The 15,059-nt window shown below is 33.3% G+C and overlaps 1 protein-coding gene across 1 annotated transcript in view; it reads right to left on the reverse strand.

The window, feature by feature from the left end:
• The window catches only part of LOC128224314 (prostaglandin G/H synthase 2-like), a 49,307-nt gene extending 44,088 nt beyond the window's left edge, over window positions 1-5,219 (reverse strand). Inside the window, exon 1 of the mRNA XM_052934126.1 lies at window positions 5,201-5,219. The gene's annotated coding sequence lies outside the window, so the exon portion shown is untranslated. The remainder of the gene's footprint in view (window positions 1-5,200) is intronic.
• Window positions 5,220-15,059: the final 9,840 nt, after the last annotated feature.

Raw genomic sequence — 15,059 nt, forward strand, 5'->3', positions numbered from 1 at the left:
ACTGACATCTTTCCGTTCATGGTCTGAATAACTGAATTCAATTCAATAAACATGAACACCTAGCAAGTAGAACGACTGTTTGTACTTAGATAAACCAATACCTCGTATTAATGATGTCAACATGTATGAACAGGTGCTGTTTTTCAAGTAAATTCAATTTTGCCGCTCCCTTTGTTTTGTTTTTTGAATGTCAACGCAGAATGAAAAACGCCACCCTAACGGTCCACACTGGTTATCAAACACTAGCATATCTTCCTGAACTGCGTTCGCGTTTGCCTCCCGTTAAGATTTTAACAATAAATATGTTCAAGCAGATCAATAAATTATTTAGTCAAGACATTATTTCACAGTCGCCAAAATTCATTTTAAGGCGAAAATTGAATTCACGTGCGAACGTTCTACGGGCCGCATAATGATAATCGGCCCGGGCCGCAAAACTGATAATCGCTGAGTCATGCAAATAATCGCGAAATCCCTGTACAAATGTGTTACTATATATAGTAACATATGTATTAAATAATGTTATACTCCGACTGAAAACGGGGCCAAAAAATATATTAAACAAGAGGGCCAACATGGCCCAAAATCGCTCACCTGAGTAAAAGAGTTTTACCTTTGTAATCAATAATATAGCTTGTTTCTCAAAGAATATTGAACAAGAGCTGTCACAGTATGTGACGAATGCCCCTGAATGCGAAATTGACCTATGAACAAGTACATAAAAAGTTGATCTTGCCTTTACGTGTCAAATACATATGTCAAGTTATTTTAAATTGCCTCTGAACATACAAAATACCACCCATACTTGACAGCCTACACTCGTATGTCCTCATATTCAGCATTCCATTGTGAAGAAACATCTAACTGTATCTTTCACCTTAGAGGTAGGGAGATGGGTCTTGCAGGGAAACGTTGTCTTGGTATGTCAAACACATGTGGCAAGTTATTTTAAAATCTGTCCATACAAGAAAAAGTTACAGCCCGGACACGAGTTATTGAGCTGGACACAGGGATGGACGGCATTTAATATGTCCACCTTCGGGGGCATAAAAATCACCAATAAATTGGAAGTAAACAAGCCAACATGTAACAAAACCATTATTAATTATAAGGATCTTTTTTTATTTCCCATTATTTTTATAAAGTCAAGATGTTGCCCATTAATTTGAATAATCACCATTGTAATGTCTTTTGAGAAAACGAAAAAAAACCTACACCTGTCATCAAGTCATTTAACATGAAATGACTGACCTTAGACATTTGGATAAAACATGAATAATTAATTGTATTATAAGTGTTATAATGGTGCAAAAATATCAATCTCAACGGTAAATCAAATGGAAATAAATTATTCTGATTATTATAATAACCACATTATGACAAGTAACAAAGTCTTCATGACAGTTTTGACATTTAGAATTGAAACTTATTTATCTGGGGAAATCTATGTTTTAAATTTATGAACGTTTCAATCTTTCTTCTGAATGAATTATTAAAGTTACTTTTCAAATTTTTTTTTAAATCAAGTTCTGAGGGCTGTTTGCATCATGTAACTGATGGTTACTTAGGATGTTTTCTATCATGCGCAGTGTTACATTAATTTTGTAGTTTTATAATAGTCTCCGTGGCCTAGTGGTTGAGGCATCAGCCTACCGAGCGAGAGGTGGTGGGTTCGAAACCTGGCCGCATCATACCGAAAGACGTTAAAAGTTGGTGCAGGTATCACCCTTGCCTGACACTCGTTTTTTTAAAGGGTAGTGCTTAGAAAATGGTTTACTCAGTACTGGTTTAACCCAGGAAAGTCGTACCATGTGTATCGGTTTTTACACCAAGCCCGTAAAAGAACCAATTTTTCTGCATTTTTTCAAACAAGTGAGATTTGTTTTATCGTAAGTTATCTTATATGACTGTTTTGAAGGCATTGATACCAAAATCAAATTTCTGAGACAAAAACTAAAAAAAGGTAAAAACTGTCAATCATTGAGAGCAAGTACGGCTTAAAAGCAAAGATTGGTGTGGCACGCAAAAATACTTGTGCAAAATAATTTATAACAAAGATGACTTTTCAAAAATGGGTGTAGGGTAAGTGGATTTCTCAACAAATACAAGCTGGATTATCAATAAGGCCTAAAATTAAAATGGTTTGGTTAGGGTTACATCCTTTTCAAAAACAGATAGGGTAGGTAGGCTTTTTTGTGTTTTATATTGGGTTTATGTAAGAACATTATTTTCGTCATCAGGAAATGGCATTAAAGTCATCTTCTGTTTAAAGCTTTAAATATTTTCAAGCTATAAATAAAAACACGCTTATTTTTTAAAATATTTTTTTTACCAAAGGACTATAAAAACGCGCCTATTTCGTACGTAGGGTTGACGGATCTGTTGTCTAGTGGTAACACACTTGACTATCAATCCAGGGGTCGCAAGTTTGATTCCCTGTCGCATCACTAAAAAATACCAATCGTCTTCTGTGAGGATTTGGCAGGATCTTTTGATAGTTATTTGGATTGGTCTAAATCTGGTCAAGTTATTTAAAAAATAAAATAAAAATAGAACCATAAAATGTACTTTTTATGGCTAAAAGCGTTACTAAAGCTTTAAGAAAATTTATTTTTTTGGCATATAAAACAGTTAATATGGAAACCTGTGATCTGATCCTTTGTCAGCAGTCTTTTATCACTGGTTTATAGACATTAACACAAAAAATAACTGATTCTAAGACACAAAAAAAAACAGAAAAATTGTTAAAACGGTCTGTGCAGCTTTCAATATCAAAACTTGTTCAAAACAGATATTAAAATAATTTGCTTATGTTAATGGACTAAAATTCGTTTTCCTGCTAATGCATCTGAAAACACTTATTTTATTATTATTTTACTCTACAATAACAAATTTGCAGAATAAAGTTTTAGTATAAAGTATTTGGGTTTTAGTGCAGTACGAACCCACACCAGTTAAGTCAAGAACAAATAGTGTAAGAAAACCAACACCTCCACCACTAGGCCATCAGGACTTATACAAAAGGGAAGGATATTTTTACCTCTTAACAATACATTGATAACATGATGACACATGATAATGTCAGTCAACCAATCACGCAACAACAGAGGTGTTATTTAGAGATAATATGAAGCATTGTGAACACTTATGAAAATTGTGGTCTTCAAGGCGATATTTGAGCAAAATTAATAATATTGACTGTCATCATTTGCCTAAGGGTTCCAGCTTTTGGTATCTTGGTGTTAACAATCCTAATGATTTGCCACACTTTATTTCATCAAACAAACAAAAGTGCATTTTACAAAAAACATGAGCAAGTCCATTTTAAGGAGAATATCAAACACTTTATACCAATATATTTTCTTATATAAGTGAGCTCTAAGGTTAATCCAGTTATAAGGGCTTTAATAAATTATTTTTAAAAAAAATTGAGCTGTCTGCATGCCAAGACTTTCAACAAAACTTGATGCTAAGAAAGATTATCTTATTTCTGGAAACATCTTAAGTCATTTCCTTACTTAAAGTGCATATCCTAATCTAAAATTGCACCTCACTGCAGGTTTTAGGGTATATGATATTATCAAAAACACTTTCATCTTTATAGATGCAATAGATTTTAATCAAACTTTATACTTTAAGCGGAAAAAACACTAAATAATATCTTATTATCTGACTATGAACATGTGCACATACATGGTCAACATTTCATTGCTGTAGCTTAATTTGAACCAACATTTACAAGCAATTGTGACTTTACATGTAAACTTGGCTAAAAATAGACTTCGCTCATGAAGACTTGGCTAAAAACAGACTTAGCTAAACATAATATTTTGTTATACTTTCAAGACCCATAATCTATGCATGCATGGGCGGATCTGGCGGGTTTTCAAAAGGAACCCAGCTTTTATGGATATCGAAATACTGTACAAGTTTCATCGAGATACAATCAAAACTGAAGACTGTATCATGTTCACAAGCAATTGTTTACAGACGCACATACTTTTTTTTATACTTTCAAGGCCCATAATCAAGGCATGCATGGGCGGATCTGGCTGGTTTTCGAAAGGAACCAAGCTCTAATGGATATCTAAATACTGTACAAGTTTCATTGAGATACAATCAAAACTAAAGACTAAAACTAAAACTGAGCTAAAAATACTAATCGTCTTCCGGGAGGGATGTTAAATGAGGGTCCCGTGTGACAGTGCTATACACTGGGGCATGTTAAAGAACCAGGGTAGCTCTAACCAGAGTTACATTCTGTCTGTGCACTATGCTCCAAAAACCTAAAATGACTAACAATCTAAACAGAGCACTCCCCAAATGGGCAAGGCCCGAGTGCAAGTATAAATAAGCTTTAACACACACAAATGTAGGGTATGGTTACCCGAACCTAATGTACTGTTTTTAGGCCTAAACAGACTAAAGACAAACCAATGCAAACAGCGCCAAAAATGCAAACGTAAATCTTCCAACGTTTGCACTGAGTGAAGCATCAATATATCACTACAAATACCAGCTGCATTATTTATAATCAGACTGTTCAAGATGCGCTCTTACTCCCAAATAAAATTACCACAATTCATAATATTGTTTTAATATTCCAAAAAGGATGAATAAATGTCGAAAACAGTGGGTCTTATGAAGGATACTGTGTTTAAAAGAAATTAGCATAAAACACAGTATTTCTACCTTATGAGACTATAGTAGAACACAGTAAATCTTTTAGCACTCACCAATCATTTAAAAAATTGGGCTTTCTGCTATAAAATCCTGTTACAATCTTGTTATCAGTAATTAAAATATTCCATAAATGCATTATTTAGTAAGTAGTTAAAGATTTATCAGTCAAAATTGATGTTTGTTATACATGTGTTAAAATGTGTTGATATTGAATATAAGAGTGTCACTTTGCCAAAAATGCATACATAAATCAGCCAAAGTATGCAATACTTAAAAATGCTGTACAAATAAACAAAATTGAGTGCTCAGCGCAACAAGAGGTTAACTCATTCTGTTTTTATGTATAGAGTTACCACTATATTTCCCTAAGAATACTCAAAGAGATCAAATGTAAAAGAATTTAATCGCGATAACCCTCCTATTTTATTTTTTTTAAAGTTTTTTCATTGATCATTAATCCACTGATATTCTATTGGTGGTAATAAATTTTGATGCATTCCTGTAAATAAATTCCTACCAGTCAAATATCAAGTAGCGGTAACTAGCATGATTGACAATCTCAGGTGTGCCCAGTCACGTTGCTGGACTCATTGTGAGTGTCCAATCGTGTTGCTTGGTGACTCATTTTGACTCTGTGAGTGTCCAATCATATTGCTTGACGACTCATATTGACCTATGAGTGCCCAATCATATTGCTTGACGACTGATATTGACTCTGTGAGTGCCCTATGATGTTGCTTGACGACTCTTATAAATCTCAACATTGTGGAAATTGCAATAACATTCTTTCCAGCTCATATATATATGGTCCTTTTCGTCTACAAGGCTGAGATCTGAAACAAAGATTATTATTTATGACTTCCTTTTTTGTATCGTCCTAATTATTGAACATGGCCAGAGAATAAAAAAAAAAAAAATTTTTTTTTTAAATAAAGTCGAACATGTACATGGATATTTTGGTGTATTTCATTCTGACAGGGTTGTAACATAATTATCTTTATATTTTTTTCATATTTTTTTTATTTTATTTTTTCATATTTTTTCATTTTCATGGCAGAAATTTGGCATATTTTTGTTGATGTTTTTAAAATATGAATTCTGATAGGCTGGAGAAAATCTATACATATATTTATGTCTGTTTTATCATTGAATTTGATTAAAAATAATTAAACACCAAAATCAATTATTAAACAATAAAAATACCAAAGTTAAACATTATAACCAACAACTAATTCAATTTAAAGATTATTTCAACCCCTGTCATTATCAAAAGTTTTTAAGTGCTATGTTGTGAGGTGAGTTTGCGCAAATTCATAAATGAATCAGAGCATTATAAATTAAAATCACAGTGAATATGCAAATGTGCACCAATAAAGTTTTATGACTAACAAAACATTTGGCAGGATCTTTCGATAGTTATTTTGATTGGTCTAAATCTGGTCAGGTTATTTAAAAAATAAAATAAAAATAGAACCATATAATATGCCAATCAAATAACAGTATGAATACTGTATATATAAGAGTGCTGTCAAGGTTTTAATCTTATGAGCTGATCAAAATAAATATTAAAAAGAAAACAACATTAAAGATTTCAGTGAGTTTTCTTCAGATTAATTCTACATGAATAACAAGCTGTGGTATGTAGTTTAAAGTGACACTCTTATTCAAAAATAATACATAAACATGTATAACAAACATAAGTTTTGATTGATAATCCTATAACTACTTACTAAATAATGCATTTATAGAAAATATTAATAAGTGATAACGAGATTATATCCGTGTAAATAATAGCAGAAAACGCAGAAATATTAAATGATTAGTGAATGCTAAAAGATTTACTGCGGTCTTCTTTAGTCTCATAAGGTAGAAATACCGTACTTTTTGCGCATTTCTTTCAAATTCAACTCGGTATCCTTCATAAGAGCCATTGTTTTCAACATTTATTCATCATTCTTGGAATATTAAAAGAAAATTATTAATTGTTGTAAATCTGGGAGTAAGAGTGCATCTTTAAGTTTTTATTATACATAAAAAATAAAAGCCTTAATTTTATTGCTATTTTTTTTTATTTAAGGGAGACAACCAATCTTGTTATTATTTCAACATCTATTGATTACTTCCCATAATTGCCTGCAGAACTTATTTTTTTCAGTAGATTTTTTTTATCAATACAATTACCAGTACTTGGATGTATAAAAGATTTTGAGATACCTGGCACATATGCTTAAGTAATAACATTCAATGATAAGAGGATAATTGAGAACCATTAATTACATTAACCAATAAACATGAGTATACAGGGGTGGATCAAGGATTTGACGTTAGAGGGGGGGTAACCTTTTTACTTTGACCCCTCCCTCAGAACCAGAATATATTTGATTTAAAATGGTAGGACGGGGGTTTGGGAGTTCTCCCCTAAGATTTTTTTTAACAATTTCTAGTCCGAAATGGTGACTTTGAGCATATTTTATTACTTTTTTTTTCGCCAATCGATATTAACAAAAGAGGAAAACTGTGACGCTTTAAGGGGGGCGCATGCCGGGTGCGACCCCACCCAGGATCCGCTAGTTGTATATCATTTTTGAGAGCGTATCTTAACATCTTACAAAAAATTACATAACTTGCTTACACATGATTTTGTTGGAATACTTGTGATGATGTCTAAATTATAGGTAAAATATAAAATACAACTAGTGTTTTAGCCAGGAATTAAAAAGGGCAGGGTGGGCCAAAAAAAGGGCAGGGTGGGCTAAAAAAGGGGCATGGTGCTTTCTTAAATGGGAAAACAATGCGCACAATATTAGCTTTGCATTGTTGTAAAACGATCATGTACCTTATCAAAGCACATGCATGTTCATGCACACATTGTAGTAATATCCCTACTGAATACTCTTAATTCTTTTTTCTTGTTCATTTTCACTTCAGACACTTTCTTTACCATCTCGGGTTGTTGTCACCAGGGCTCTCACAAGGCTGATTTTTTGGGGAAGTCACTTCTCCCACCAGTCAAATTAGGGAGAAGTGGGGAGACAAGATACTTATCTTTAAACCTGAGATAAATATTGTACCATGCCACAAAACTTTAAATTCACATTTACTTTGATTGCTTTTACTAGATGGAATGTTAAAAAAAGTGTTCTTGTTTGGCCTATCAAAAGTGTACTTGTCTATAGTCTCCTTTTTGCAATGTAAAGTTTACCTCCAAAAAAGTGTATAAAAAAAACAGTTAAAAAAAAATACCATTACAAAAAATCAGAATGGCCTTATATATGAGCTGTTAAAAACATTTAAGTGCAGGGGGCGAATCTTGTTTTGGTACAATCAGGATAGGGTTCGAATGTCACATTCAGCTTTGCTGTTGTTTACTTGTCTTTGGTTAAATAAATTTTAATATGCTGACATTTTAAAACAAAATGACATTTAAAATCTCTATCCTTCATGAAAAACTCACTAATACTTAATAATAGAACTAGAAAATCGAAAAATAAACTCCGAAAAATGTTATGACAAAATGGCGGTGACTCGCCGAATCTTCTACTTTTAAACATCGTAAAATACTGTAAGTAAACGCTATATAAACCAAATAAAAAAGTTTTGAGATATCAAAACAAATTTTCATTACGAACATTCAACACAAAAACTATCAAATATTGGTCATGAAGTCAAGTATTTGATTTTCTTAGGCTAATAGCGCCACCGTCTGTTTTTCAATGACCGTCTGCTTCAAACGAAACACTGTTCTAAAGTGTGCCTTGTTTTTACACTGCAAGTATCAATTGTTTACTAATACTTGACAGCATTTTTCATCCTTTCTTCGCGTTTTCTATCGCAATTTAACAAACTTTTAATCATTTGACCAGTGTCTTCTCTGATTGGTTAAAATGGGACGTTTCAATAATTGGATGATAGACGACCCAATTATGTGATTAGGAGATTACCGATTATAAATTGCTAAATTAATTAAATTTGTAACAACATCGGCATCAAAGATCGACATTTAGAGGTACAACTTCGATGTCTCAGACAAGGAATAATGTGTCATAATGAACATCAATTAGCACCCTGATTATAAGCGCGAACTACCGTTAATCAGACCCGCGGTGACGGTCATGTGCCTTAGAACGCACTGATCTGTGACAGATTAGGAAACGGCGACATTGACCAATGAAATAGTTTTAGGGCGTAACTTTGTGATAAACAACGATCTGAATGGCCAGAAGGGGGCGGGGAAAATATGACAGGGCGTGTAAAAAGGGGCAACGGGGCGGGGTCAAAAAAGGGCAGGGCGGGCCGCCCTTCCATTCCGCTTTAGCTAAAACACTAACAACTGTATAAAATATAACACTTGTTATGGATGTCTAAACTATCGATAAAACTTAAAACATACTTGTATAATTATATAATACAAAATTCAACATTTATGATGCTAAAATTACATAACCTTACACATTTAAAACAGTATTCACATGAATTAAAGGGACTCACTCATGTGTTGAAAAATGCACTTTTTTAATGATAAAATAAAGGGTGGCAAATCATTAGAAATGTTTAAACAAAATTCTGATGACTTGAATCCCTAATATATGCTCATATATTGTCTTTGAAGCTATCAATTATTAATAGCTTTTGTAACACTTTTCAACAAGAGGCTTAAAGGTTAAATTATCCCTCAGTTTATGTAAGAGTCCTTGTGGGCGTGCGGTTTTGTTGACTGTACAGATGTGGGTTCGATCCCCACTAAAACCATGGCTTTTTTTATACTTTAATTGTTTTTTGTTTTTCTGCAATTTCGGTATCAAAGAGTAAAATAATCATAACATTAGTGTTTTTAGATGCATAATTACCTTGGAAAAAAAAAATTGTTCCAAAAACATGAACGAGTCCCTTGAATAGAAGATTTTAATATGTATATGTAATCAGTTAAAATGCAACAGGCTGAAAATTGTCGACTGAAACAGAAATATGTATTCAGGGGTGGATCTAGGATTTGACTTTATAGAGGGTGTAGCTATGGGGCATAACCTTTGGACATGCGCCCCCTCCCCATAATAAAATTATATTTCGGTAAAAAGCATTTGCAGGGGGGTCTAGGGTACTTTCCCTTTCATGCGCCCCTCCCCCAGAACTGAAATGTATTTGGTTAAAAAAATTGGCAAGTGGGTTGGGGTCTAGAAAATTTTAACAATTTCTATCCTGAAATGGTGCAATTCGGGCGTATTATATAACTTTTTTCTCCTTAATGACAATAAAAAGTCATAAAGTAATAAAAAGCAAACATAGATATTTTTAGGTGGGGGTGCAATTGATTCCCCCCTCCCCCCCTGGATCTGCTAGTGGTATGTTGAATTTTACAATGTTTCTTCAAGTAGTATTTGTGTCAGCCAAGGACAGTTGCACTGACCCAAATTTATGGTAATTCTTAAGCATATAACACTGGTATCATATTTCATTAAGCCTATATATGACTTCCTTAAACTTGAGAATATAAACCAAAACATAGTTTATCATGTAAATTATTTAAATAGCTTCCTTAAAGCTAAACTCTCACAGATATATTAAGAGTGTTTTGACTTTAAAAAAAAAAAATTGTCTTGGGATGAGCAAATGTTTGCGTAAGTGTCTGGAAACCATTGGTATTTAAAAGACTGCTGACAAAAGATCAGATCAAGGTTTTTGTATTTACCTTCAAAAATGTATGTTTTATGGCTAAAAGCTTTACTATAAAGCTTTAAGAAAAATTAGTTTTTTTTGCATATAAATTAAAACAGTAAACATGGTAACCTGCGATCTCAGATCCTTTGTCAGCAGTCTTATTATATCACTGGTTTTCAGACATTAACGCAAAAATGAACTGATTCTAAGACAAAAAATAAAAAAAAGTTGTCAAAACAGTCAATCTGTGAAAGTGCAGCTTATCAAAACTTGTTTAAAGGTGCTTGCTTATGATTTTGGACTAAAATTCGTTTTCCTGCTAATGCATCTGAAAACACTTATTTTATTATTATTTTACTCTACAATAACAAAATTGCAGCAAAAAAATACATTTTTCGTATGAAGAAGGATTTTGGTTTTAAAGTGGGGTGCGAACCCACACCAGTTACCCTTCCCTAAATTTGCCATGAATTGGACGTTGAAAATGGGTGGCAGTTGGTGGAGTATTGGAACGGGTGGCACTTGGTGTAAAACGATGAAAAACAGAAGGGAATGGGACTTTGATCTAATTTTTCACCAATTTCCAACGTGGCAGTTGGTGGAGTATTGGAATATTTTCCACCAAATGCCTCCTCCAGTTGGGTGGAAATTTCATGGCAGTTGGTGAAAATACTTGATATTCCACCAAGTGCCACCCATTTTTCACCAAATGCCACCCAAATCCATGGCATTTGGTGGAAGTTAGTGGCAAATTTAGGGAAGGGTAAGTCATTAGAAAAAATAGAAAACTAGCACCTTCACTACAAGGACTTTTACAAAAGTAAAGGATATTTTAACCTCTTAACAATACATTGATAACATCACGTGATGCAATGTCAGTTAACCAATCACACAACAACAAAGGTGTAACAAAGTGGGGATCTTCAATTGTGGTCTTCAAAGACGATATTTGAGCAAATGTCATCATTTGCCTAAGGGTTCCAGCTTTTGGTATCTTGGTGTTAACACTCCTAATGATTTGCCTAGATTTATTTCGTCATACAAACAAAAGCGCGTTTTACAAAAACATGCGAGTCCATATTAAAGCTGCACTCTCACAGTTTCATCGTTTTGACAACTTTATTTACATTTTGTCTTAAAATGAGCCAATTTGTGCGTAAATATCTGCAAACCAGGGACAAAAGATCAGATCGCAGATTTTTATATTCCCGTCGGAAAATTAATGTTATAAGGATAAAAGCATTACTAACGGTTTAAGAAAAATGCATAAAACATCAAATTTTGAACTTAAATATAAAACTTTGCGATCTAATTGTTTGTAAGCAATCTTATATGACTGGTTTCCATGCATGTTCATATAAATTGGCTCGTTCTTTAAGACAAATAATAAAAAAAGTTGTCAAAAGGTTCAATCTGTGAGAGTGCAGCTTTATGGAGAGTATCACATACTTTATACCAATTTTTTTCTTATATATAATAAGTGAGCTCTAAAGCTTAATTAATCCAGTTAATTATTAGGGCTTTAAGATATTATTTAAACAAAATTTGAGCTGTCTGCCTAGAAGTTTTAACAGTTAACTTGATGTTAAGAAAGATTATCTTTTTTCTGGAAACATCTTAAGTCATTTCCATAGTTAATTAAGTGCATATCCTAATCTATGCATCCCACTCATGTATTTAAGGATACATGATGTTAAATGTCAAAACACTTTAATCTTCAAAGATTCAATAGATTTTAATCAAACTTTATACTTTAATGCGGAAAAACACTTAATAATATCTTATTATCTGACTATGAACATTTAGGAAATCAACTTAAGTTTGTAAATGAATTGTTTAAGATGTTTTAAGAATACCCGCCCTGGGGCTGTTAACAAAGGCTTGATCTTAAGCCACTCGTAAATTCATTTCAGTCCTAAAATAGTTTCCTTATTTTTTTACATAAAAAAAAGTGGGCAGAACTTTAGCCAGTAAACAAATGAACTATTTTTCTACATTAATTTTAAGTGCGCAGAACTTTAGCCAGTTAAAAAATGAACTACTTTTCTACATATACTTTAAACGGACAGAACTTTAGCCAGTTAATAAATGAACTATTTTTCTACATTAATTTAAAGTGCGCAGAACTTTAGCCAGTTAAAAAATTAACTATTTTTCAACATACATCTTGAGTGGGCAGACCATTTAGCCTGAGTATAAGAAATGAACTGTTTTTCTACATAAATTTTAAGTGGACAGAACTTTAGCCAGTTAAAAAATGAACTATTTTTCTACATAAATCTTGAGTGGGCAGAATTTTAGCCTGAGGATAAGAAATTAACTGAAAAAAGTGGATATTAAAAATAAATGTATTGTCATTGGTGGTGCGTAAACAGATTTAAGATAATTGGAGTTACGATTAAAATCCGGTATGGAGATGGGCCGTAGGAGTAAAGAGAAAGGTTATTTTAAAGTAGCACGTACTCCAAGTATTTCAAAACTCTTGCCATTGTGTTCATGTTATCTAAATCGCTTTCATAACTTTTGAACTTTTAGACATTAATATGATCAGATTTTCATTGTCACATTATTGACATAAAAACTTTGAAAAATTTCACACAATGGCTGCCAAATCCGATCTGATTACAAATGAAAATTTGGCTTTAACGTAACTACTTAGGGTTAATAGTATATTGTCCGATAGAGATAGGCTATTTTTGGATTGAATGAATGTTTTGGAAACTAAATACAGACATCGAATAAATGATAAAAGTCAATGACTACGTGACAATAATCCAATATCAATCAAGTACAAAGGTAAATAGAGAAACATGTTTTGAAAGTATTTGCCAAAAAAGTATTTGTTTTAAATCAGTGTTTCTAATTACAAGCTGTTTTATCTTAAGCTGTTTTATCTTAAGCTGTTTTATCTTAAGCTGTTTTATCTTAAGCTGTTTTAACTTAAGCTGTTTTATCTTAAGCTGTTTTTTATTTATCTTTACAAGTTTTTTATCAAATAAATAAATCAACAATATTTGGAAAATTAATAACTCAATTTTTTTCTTCATTCCTCAATTCATTTGTTCATTTAACCCCCCTCCCCTCCCCTCCCCTCCCCTCCCCTCCCTGTCCCATCCCCAACCCCTCCCTGTCCCATCCCCTCCCCCACTGTCCTGTCCTGTCCCATCCCCCCCCCCCCCTCGTCTTGGCCTGCCCCATCCCCTCCCCTCCCTGTCCCGTCCCATCCAATCCTATCCCTTCCCATCCCATCCATTCGTCCCCCTGTCTGTCCATCCACCAATCCATCCCTTTCTTCCTCCCCCCCCCCCCCATCTATCCATCCATCCATCCGTCTGTTCCATCCATCCATCCATCCATCCATCCATCTATCCCGGCCATCCTGTGAGAACATCCATCCATCCATTCATTCATTCATTCATTCTCCCTTTCTTTCTTTTTTAAACCATTAATGAAAACCACTGTTCATATCTGATATGCAGACAACTGCGCGTGAGAAAAAAATAACCACAATCACGCTACAGTTGAGTAAGCCCATAAGTAATCATAAAATAAAACAGTTATTGCTTTAAATAAGTGCACCTTCGAGAATGTGTCAAGTTCAAAACAAGTACTGAATTTTTATGCTTGATTCACACAAGTTAAATTCTAGAACACACTGGTAGGCCTATGAAGAGATTTTGCGTCCTAGAAAAGTCATATGGCAGTGATTGATTTTTGTAGAGTGGAATTTACGGGCGCAACCTTTGACATGCCCCCTTCTCTCAGAACCGAAACTTGTATGGTTGAAATGTTGACAGGGTTTCGGTACTTCCTCAAGAAATATTTGATAAAACTTGTCGGAGAATGTGCATTTTGAGCGTATTTTATTACTTTTTTATGATTTGTTTAGGAAATTATTCCCCCACCTTTTTGTTTAATAATTCAAGTTAAAAATGGTGCATTCTGAGAATATTTAATTCCTTTTTTATGTTTTGTTTAGGGGAACTCCCCAAGAATTTTTCAATATTAAATTCAAGTTAAAAATGGTGCATTTGGAGCGTATTTTATTACTTTTTTTGACTCAGTGAAACCCCTCTTTAATCACTCTTTCATAATTCGTCAGTTAAAAAGTGGTGCATTTTGAGCATATCTTCTTACTTTTTTCTCCGGTATTGAAAGAAAAAAAAGGATGGATAAAGTATCAAGTGTCTCGTAAAATATACGGATTATTTGGTATTTTGTTATCACACCAAGGCACGTTTTATAACCAATGTATCGTTAAATTACATGTACCAGTTCGCAGTTGCAAATTATAAATAAAAAGAACCTTATTTATACAGTTCGTGCAATATGTGCCCCCTCCTGGTGAGAAATTTATGGTTTAAATTGCTAAATGGGGTTTAGGTTTGGCCTTCAAGAAAACTGGCTATTTTCTGTATGAAATGGTTAAAATTTAGTGCATTTTATACATTTCTTCTGTACAATACTTACAGAAAAGTAAACTTCAACAATTTAATAAAAGGTAAGCCCCCCCCCCCCCCCAGCCCCTGAAATACCACACCCCAAAAAAGTGTCTGTTTAAATTATTATAAGCAGCAATTATTCCTACGTATTTACAAAACAGTCTTTAAGTTTTAAGATATTTTAAGCTGCATGATACGTTATTAAAACTCGTCAGGAATTGCAATATTCAATCAGGGATTAGCATCTTATCTTAATTTTGTTCGGAAGCAGGAACCAGG

This window comes from Mya arenaria, chromosome 17, assembly GCF_026914265.1.
Source record: "Mya arenaria isolate MELC-2E11 chromosome 17, ASM2691426v1".
In the NCBI taxonomy this organism is placed as follows: Eukaryota; Metazoa; Mollusca; class Bivalvia; order Myida; family Myidae; genus Mya; species Mya arenaria.